Source organism: Sapajus apella, unplaced genomic scaffold, assembly GCF_009761245.1.
Source record: "Sapajus apella isolate SASKATOON/1434 unplaced genomic scaffold, GSC_monkey_1.0 scaffold35, whole genome shotgun sequence".
NCBI lineage: Eukaryota > Metazoa > Chordata > Mammalia > Primates > Cebidae > Sapajus > Sapajus apella.
In genome coordinates, this window is record NW_022436975.1 from 2,987,721 (window position 1) to 2,994,941 (window position 7,221).

A 7,221-nucleotide genomic window follows, 5' to 3' on the forward strand; every position below is an offset into this window, starting at 1 on the left:
GTAGTGCTCCCCTCCCTGTGTCCATGTGTTCTCATTGTTCAACACCCGCCTATGAGTGAGAACATGCGGTGTTTGATCTTCTGCTCTTCTGTCCGTTTGCTGAGAATGATGGTTTCCAGGTTCATCCATGTCCCTACAAAGGACCCAAACTCATCGTTTTTGATGGCTGCATAATATTCCATGGTGGATATGTGCCACATTTTCCCTAACCAGTCTATCGTCGATGGGCATTTGGGTTGGTTCCAGGTCTTTGCTATTGTAAACAGTGCTGCAATGAACATTCGTGTGCACGTGTCCTTATAGTAGAACGATTTGTAATCCTTTGGATATATACCCAGTAATGGGATTGCTGGGTCAAATGGAATTTCTATTTCTAGGTCCTTGAGGAATCGCCACACTGTCTTCCACAATGGTTGAACTAATTTACACTCCCACCAACAGTGTAAAAGTGTTCCTATTTCTCCACATCCTCTCCAGCATCTGTTTTCTCCAGATTTTTTAATAATCGCCATTCTGACTGGCGTGAGATGGTATCTCAATGTAGTTTTGATTTGCATTTCTCTGATGACCAGTGATGATGAGCATTTTTTCATCTGTTTGTTGGCCTCACGTATGTCTTCTTTTGTAAAGTGTCTATTCATATCCTTTGCCCACTTTTGAATGGGCTTGTTAGTTTTTTTCTTGTATATCTGTTTTAGTTCTTTGTAAATTTTGGATATCAGCCCTTTGTCAGATGGGTAAACTGCAAAAATTTTTTCCCAATCTGTTGGTTGCCGATTCACTCTAATGATTGTTTCTTTTGCTGTGCAGAAGCTGTGGAGTTTGATTAGGTCCCATTTGTCTATTTTGGCTTTTGTTGTCAATGCTTTTGGTGTTTTGGTCATGAAGTCCTTGCCTACACCTACGTCCTGAATGGTTTTGCCTAGATTTTCTTCTAGGGTTTTTATGGTGTTAGGTCTTATGTTTAAGTCTTTAATCCATCTGGAGTTAATTTTAGTGTAAGGTGTCAGGAAGGGGTCCAGTTTCTGCTTTCTGCACATGGCTAGCCAGCTTTCCCAACACCATTTATTGAACAGGGAATCCTTTCCCCATTGCTTGTTTTTGACTGGTTTGTCAAAGATCAGATGGTTGTAGATATGTTGTGTTGCCTCTGAGACCTCTGTTCTGTTCCATTGGTCTATATCTCTGTTTTGGTACCAGTACCATGCTGTTTTGATTACTGTAGCCTTGTAGTATAGTTTGAAGTCTGGTAGTGTGATGCCCCCCGCTTTGTTCTTTTTGCTTAGAATTGACTTGGCTATGCGGGCTCTCTTTTGGTTCCATATGAAGCTTGAGGTGGTTTTTTCCAGTTCTGCAAAGAAGGTCATTGGTAGCTTGATGGGGATAGCATTGAATCTGTAAATTACTTTGGGCAGTATGGCCATTTTCACGACATTGATTCTTCCTAACCATGAACATGGAATGTTTCTCCATCTGTTTGTGTCCTCTCTTATTTCGTTGAGCAGTGGCTTGTAGTTCTCCTTGAAGAGGTCCTTTACATTCCTTGTTAGTTGTATTCCTAGGTATTTTATTCTCTTTGTGGCAATTGTGAATGGAAGTTTGTTCTTGATTTGGCTCTCTTTAAGTCTGTTATTGGTGTATAGGAATGCATGTGATTTTTGCACATTGATTTTGTATCCTGAGACTTTGCTGAACTTGCTTATCAGTTTCAGGAGGTTTGGGGCTGAGACGATGGGGTCTTCTAGATATACAATCATGTCGTCTGCAAATAGAGACAACTTGACTTCCTCTTTTCCTATTTGAATGCCCTTTATTTCTTTTTCATGCCTGATTGCTCTGGCCAGAACTTCTAATACTATATTGAATAACAGTGGTGAGAGCGGGCATCCTTGCCTGGTGCCACATTTCAAGGGGAATGCTTCCAGTTTTTGCCCATTCAGTATGATATTGGCTGTTGGTTTGTCATAAATAGCTTTTATTATTTTGAGATACATTCCATTGATACCTAGCTTATTGAGTGTTTTTAGCATAAAGGGCTGTTGAATTTTGTCAAAAGCCTTCTCTGCATCAATAGAGATAATCATGTGGTTTTTGTCTTTGGTTCTGTTTATGTGGTGAATTACGTTTATAGACTTGCGTATGTTGAACCAGCCTTGCATCCCTGGGATGAAGCCTACTTGATCATGGTGGATAAGCTTTTTGATGTGCTGTTGCAATCGGCTTGTCAGTATTTTATTGAAGATTTTTGCATGTATGTTCATCATGGATATTGGCCTGAAGTTTTCTTTTCTTGTTGAGTCTCTGCCGGGTTTTGGAATCAGGATGATGTTAGTGTCATAAAATGATTTGGGAAGAATTCCCTCTTTTTGTATTGTTTGGAATAGTTTCAGAAGAAATGGTACCAGCTCCTCTTTGTATGTCTGGTAGAATTCGGCTATGAACCCATCTGGACCTGGGCTTTTTTTGGGTGGTAAGCTCTTAATTGCTGCCTCAACTTCAGACCTTGTTATTGGTCTGTTCGGGGTTTCGGCTTCTTCCTGGTTTAGGCTTGGCAGGAGGCAAGTGTCCAGGAATTTATCCATTTCTTCCAGGTTTATTAGTTTGTGTGCGTAGAGTTGTTTGTAATAATCTCTGATGATGGTTTGAATTTCTGTGGAATCTGTGGTGATATCCCCTTTATCGTTTTTTATTGCATCAATTTGGTTATTCTCTCTTTTCTTTTTTATTAATCTGGCTAGTGGTCTGTCTATTTTGTTGATCTTTTCAAAAAACCAGCTCCTGGATTTATTGATTTTTTGAAGGGTTTTTTTGTGTCTCTATCTCCTTCAGTTCTGCTCTGATCTTAGCTATTTCTTGTCTTCTGCTAGACTTTGAGTTTTTTTGATCTTGCTCCTCTAGCTCTTTCAGTTTTGACGATAGGGTGTCAATTTTTGATCTCTCCTTGCTTCTCAAGTGGGCACTTATTGCTATATATTTTCCTCTAGAGACTGCTTTAAATGTGTCCCAGAGATTCTGGTATGTTGTGTCTTCATTCTCGTTGGTTTCGAAGAACATCTTTATTTCTGCCTTCATTTCATTGTTTATCCAGTCAACATTCAAGAGCAAGTTGTTCAGTTTCCATGAAGCTGTGCGGTTCTGAGTTAGTTTTTGAATTCTGAGTTCTAACTTGATTGCACTGTGGTCTGAGAGACTGTTTGTTACGATTTCCGTTCTTTTGCATTTGCTGAGGAGTGATTTACTCCCAATTATGTGGTCAATTTTAGAGTAGGTGTGATGTGGTGCTGAGAAGAATGTATATTCTGTGGATTTGGGGTGAAGAGTTCTGTAAATGTCTATTAGGTTTGCTTGGTCCAGGTCTGAGTTCAAGTCCTGGATATCCTTGTTAATTTTCTGTCTGGTTGATCTGTCTAATGTTGACAATGGGGTGTTAAAGTCTCCCACTATTATTGTGTGGGAGTCTAAGTCCCTTTGTAAGTCATTAAGAACTTGCCTTATGTATCTGGGTGCTCCTGTATTGGGTGTGTATATATTTAGGATCGTTAGCACTTCTTCTTGCATTGATCCTTTTACCATTGTGTAATGTCCCTCTTTGTCTCTTATGATCTTTGTTGCTTTAAAGTCTAATTTATCAGAGATGAGAATTGCAACTCCTGCTTTTTTTTTGCTCTCCATTTGCTTGGTAAATCTTCCTCCATCCCTTTATTTTGAGCCTTTTTGTATCCTTGCATGTGAGATGGGTTTCCTGGAGGCAGCACACCGATGGGTTTTGTCTTTTTATCCAATTTGCCAGTCTGTGTCTTTTGATTGGGGCATTTAGTCCATTTACATTTAAGGTTAATATTGTTATGTGTGAATTTGATACTGCCATTTTGGTGCTAGCTGGCTGTTTTGCCCTTTAGTTGAGCTGGTACTTGTTGTTCCTTTATATGTGTAGAGCCTCTTTCAGGAGCTCTTGTAGAGCTGGCCTTGTGGTGACGAAATCTCTGAGTACTTGCATGTTCCCAAAGGATTTTATTTTTCCTTCACTTATGAAGCTTAGTTTGGCTGGATAGGAGATTCTGGGTTGAAAGTTCTTTTCTTTAAGGATGTTGAATATTGGCCCCCATTCTCTTCTGGCTTATATGGTTTCTGCTGAGAGATCTGCTGTGAGTCTGATGGGCTTCCCTTTATGGGTAACCCGACCTTTCTCTCTGGCTGCCCTTAGTATTTTCTCCTTCATTTCGACCCTGGTGAATCTGACGATTATGTGCCTTGGGGTTGCTCTTCTTGACGAATATCTTTGTGGTGTTCTCTGTATTTCCTGGACTTGAATGTTTGCCTGCCTTGCTAGGTTGGGGAAGTTTTCCTGGATAATATCCTGAAGAGTATTTTCCAGCTTGGATTCATTCTCTTCGTCGCATTGGGGTACGCCTATCAAACGTAGATTAGGTCTTTTCACATAGTCCCACATTTCTTGGAGACTTTGTTCATTCCTTTTTACCCTTTGTTCTCCAGTCTTGCCTTCCCGTTTTATTTCGTTGAGTTGATCTTCGACCTCTGATATCCTTTCTTCTGCTTGGTCAATTTGGCTGTTGATACTTGTGCATGCTTCACGACGTTCTTGTGTTGCGTTTTTCAGCTCCATCAATTCACTTATATTCCTTTCTATTTTGTCCATTCTTGTTAGCATTTCGTCAAATGTTTTTTCAAGGTTCTTAGTTTCTTTGCATTTGGTTAGAACATATTCTTTAAGTTCACAGAAGTTTCTTACTACCCACCTTCTGAATTCTGATTCTGTCATTTCATCACACTCGTTCTCCATCCAACCTTGTTCCCTTGCTGGTGAGGAGTTGTGATCCCTTTTAGGAGGAGAGGTGTTCTGGTTTCGGGTGTTTTCATCCTTTTTTCACTGGTTTCTTCCCATCTTTAAGGATTTATCCACCTGTCGACTTTGTGGTTGTTGGCTTTCAGATTGGGTCTCAAATCTTTCAGATTGACGGTCTGTTTGTTGATGATGAGGTTATTTCTGTTTCTTGGTTTTCCTTCTGACAGTCTGGCCCCCCTGCTGTAGGTCTGCTGAGGTTCACTCCAGGCCCTGCTTGCCTGGGGTTCACCTGCAGCAGCTGCTGAACAGCAAGGGTTGTTACCAGTTTTCTTCTTCTGCTATCTTTGTCCCAGACGGATACCCGCCTAGTGTCAATCTGATCTCTCTTTTATGAGGTGTCTTTTTGGATATATAAGGGTCAGGGAGCTGCTTGAGGAGACGGTCTCTTCTTTATAGGAGCTCAAATGAGCTCTGTTGTTGTTCATTCAGAGCTGCTGGGCAGATACTTTTAGGTCTGCTGTAGCAGTACTCATAAACTGCTTTTTGTTCCCATGTGCTCTGTCCCAGGGATTTAGGGCTTTATTTATGAGTTTCCGTTATGCTGCCGCTGCCTTTTTTTTTTTTTTTCCTTCAGACCTGCCCAGCCCAGCAAGGAGGCAGCCTAGTCACTGTCGGCCTATAGCAGCTTTGCTGAGCTGCTGTGGGCTCTGCTCCGCTGCCGAGTGAGCTTCCCTGCAGTCCTGTTTATATGGGTGTAGTTAGAACTGCTTTGGCGATGGTGGCCCGCCTCTGTTGGGGCGGAGTCGCTGCTGTGGCGGGTTGCCTCGGCAACGGGGGGCTGCCTCAGCAATGGCGGGCTGCCTCGGTAATGGCGGACGCCCCTTCCCCACAGAGCTGGACCGTCCCGGGTTCAGCTGCACTTGCTGTAAAACTCTCAATCCAGAGTTTCTGGCTGCTGTTCTTTTGTGGGGGTGGGGCCAGCCGAGCCTGATCGCCTGGCTCCCTGCCTCAGAGCCTTTTTTAAGTTGGTGTTCCAGTCGCCTGTTGAAGAGGCGCCGGGGTCTGTTTGTTTTCCCCTGCGGCCACTCACTGCGCTGGCTTCAACAGCGGCACTGAGGTTTGTGGCGCTTTTTTTTGTTTTTTTGCCCTGGAATCTACTGTCCTGGTTCTCTGCTCAGTCCCCTTTTTGAACCAGTGTATGGGCGACTTCCCATGGCTCCAATCGCCAGCCTAAAGGGCCCCCGGACCGGTGTATTTTGTACGGAGAACCGCGGCTCCGGGGCGCCGACAAAGCAGCCGCGCGGGGCAGAGCAGCGGTGCTGGCCGAAACAGCCGCGCTGGCGACCGTGGAGCTCCTCCGCCCGGGAATTTCCTAGTCTGTGGGCAATAAAAACGCGGCGTCCACTCACCCTCTGCGCTTTCACTGGGAGCTGCAATCCTGAGCTGTTCCTAAACGGCCATCTTGGATCGTCCCTCCTATTTTTCTTGAAGAATGTATCCACGACATTACAGTTTTTTCCTAACCTACAATTGGAGAGGTAATATTTGCTTTAAAAATAAGCATATTAAATATCATGTATGCATTACGCATATGTATTAAATTTCATCAGAATATTTGGTGAATATATTTTATCTAACTAAAAATGAAATACTTTGATTTGATTACTGGTCTTGCTAAACAAGAATGTGTGCTTAAGTTGTCATGATGAGAAAAGGAAGGTGGAAGAAAGCATTTGCTTTTGTAGAAATGTACTAATTTATGTAGAACTACTTAGAAATTTATTTATCAATTTTATTTACCTGTTCCATTTTCTAAAATGAAACGTATATTATCTAATACTTTCATCGAAAAATTGAAGAATAATATAGTTTTCACTGAAACATAATTTGTATGCAATAAAATGCGAAGATCTTGCACAGTTGGGTCAGTTCTGAAAAGGCACACATTTGCTTAATCCACTTCTTACAATCATAAAACTGTTCCCAGTAAATAACAGCCCCAGAAATGACTGCTCACTTACACTTTCTCCATCATGCATTATTTTGCCTCTTCCAGAACTTTATAGAATGGAATTACACTTATTTATTTTTTATTCTGGCTTTTTTCTATATGAATAATTTCTTTCAGATTAATTTATGCTGCGCATTTCTTAGTTTGTTCATTTATATTGCTGTTTATTATTGCATTGTGTAAATGGACTACATTTATTAATGCATTTTTCTATTGAAGATACCAGCACTGTTTCCAGTATTTTGCTATAATAAATAAAGCTGCTGGGAAAATTCTTTTCTTTCTCTCTCTTTCTTTCTTTCTTTCTCTTTCTCTCTTTCTTTCTTTCTTTTCTTTCTTTCTTTCTTTCTTTCTTTCTTTCTTTCTTTCTTTCTTTCTTTCTTTCTTTCTTCTTTCTTTCCTCTCT

At 41.3% G+C, this 7,221-nt stretch overlaps 1 protein-coding gene across 1 annotated transcript in view; it reads left to right on the forward strand.

Annotated features, from left to right (window-relative positions):
• SNTG1 (syntrophin gamma 1) overlaps positions 1–7,221 on the forward strand; it is a 384,071-nt gene that overhangs the window by 111,730 nt on the left and 265,120 nt on the right. The gene's annotated exons all lie outside the window — the stretch shown is intronic.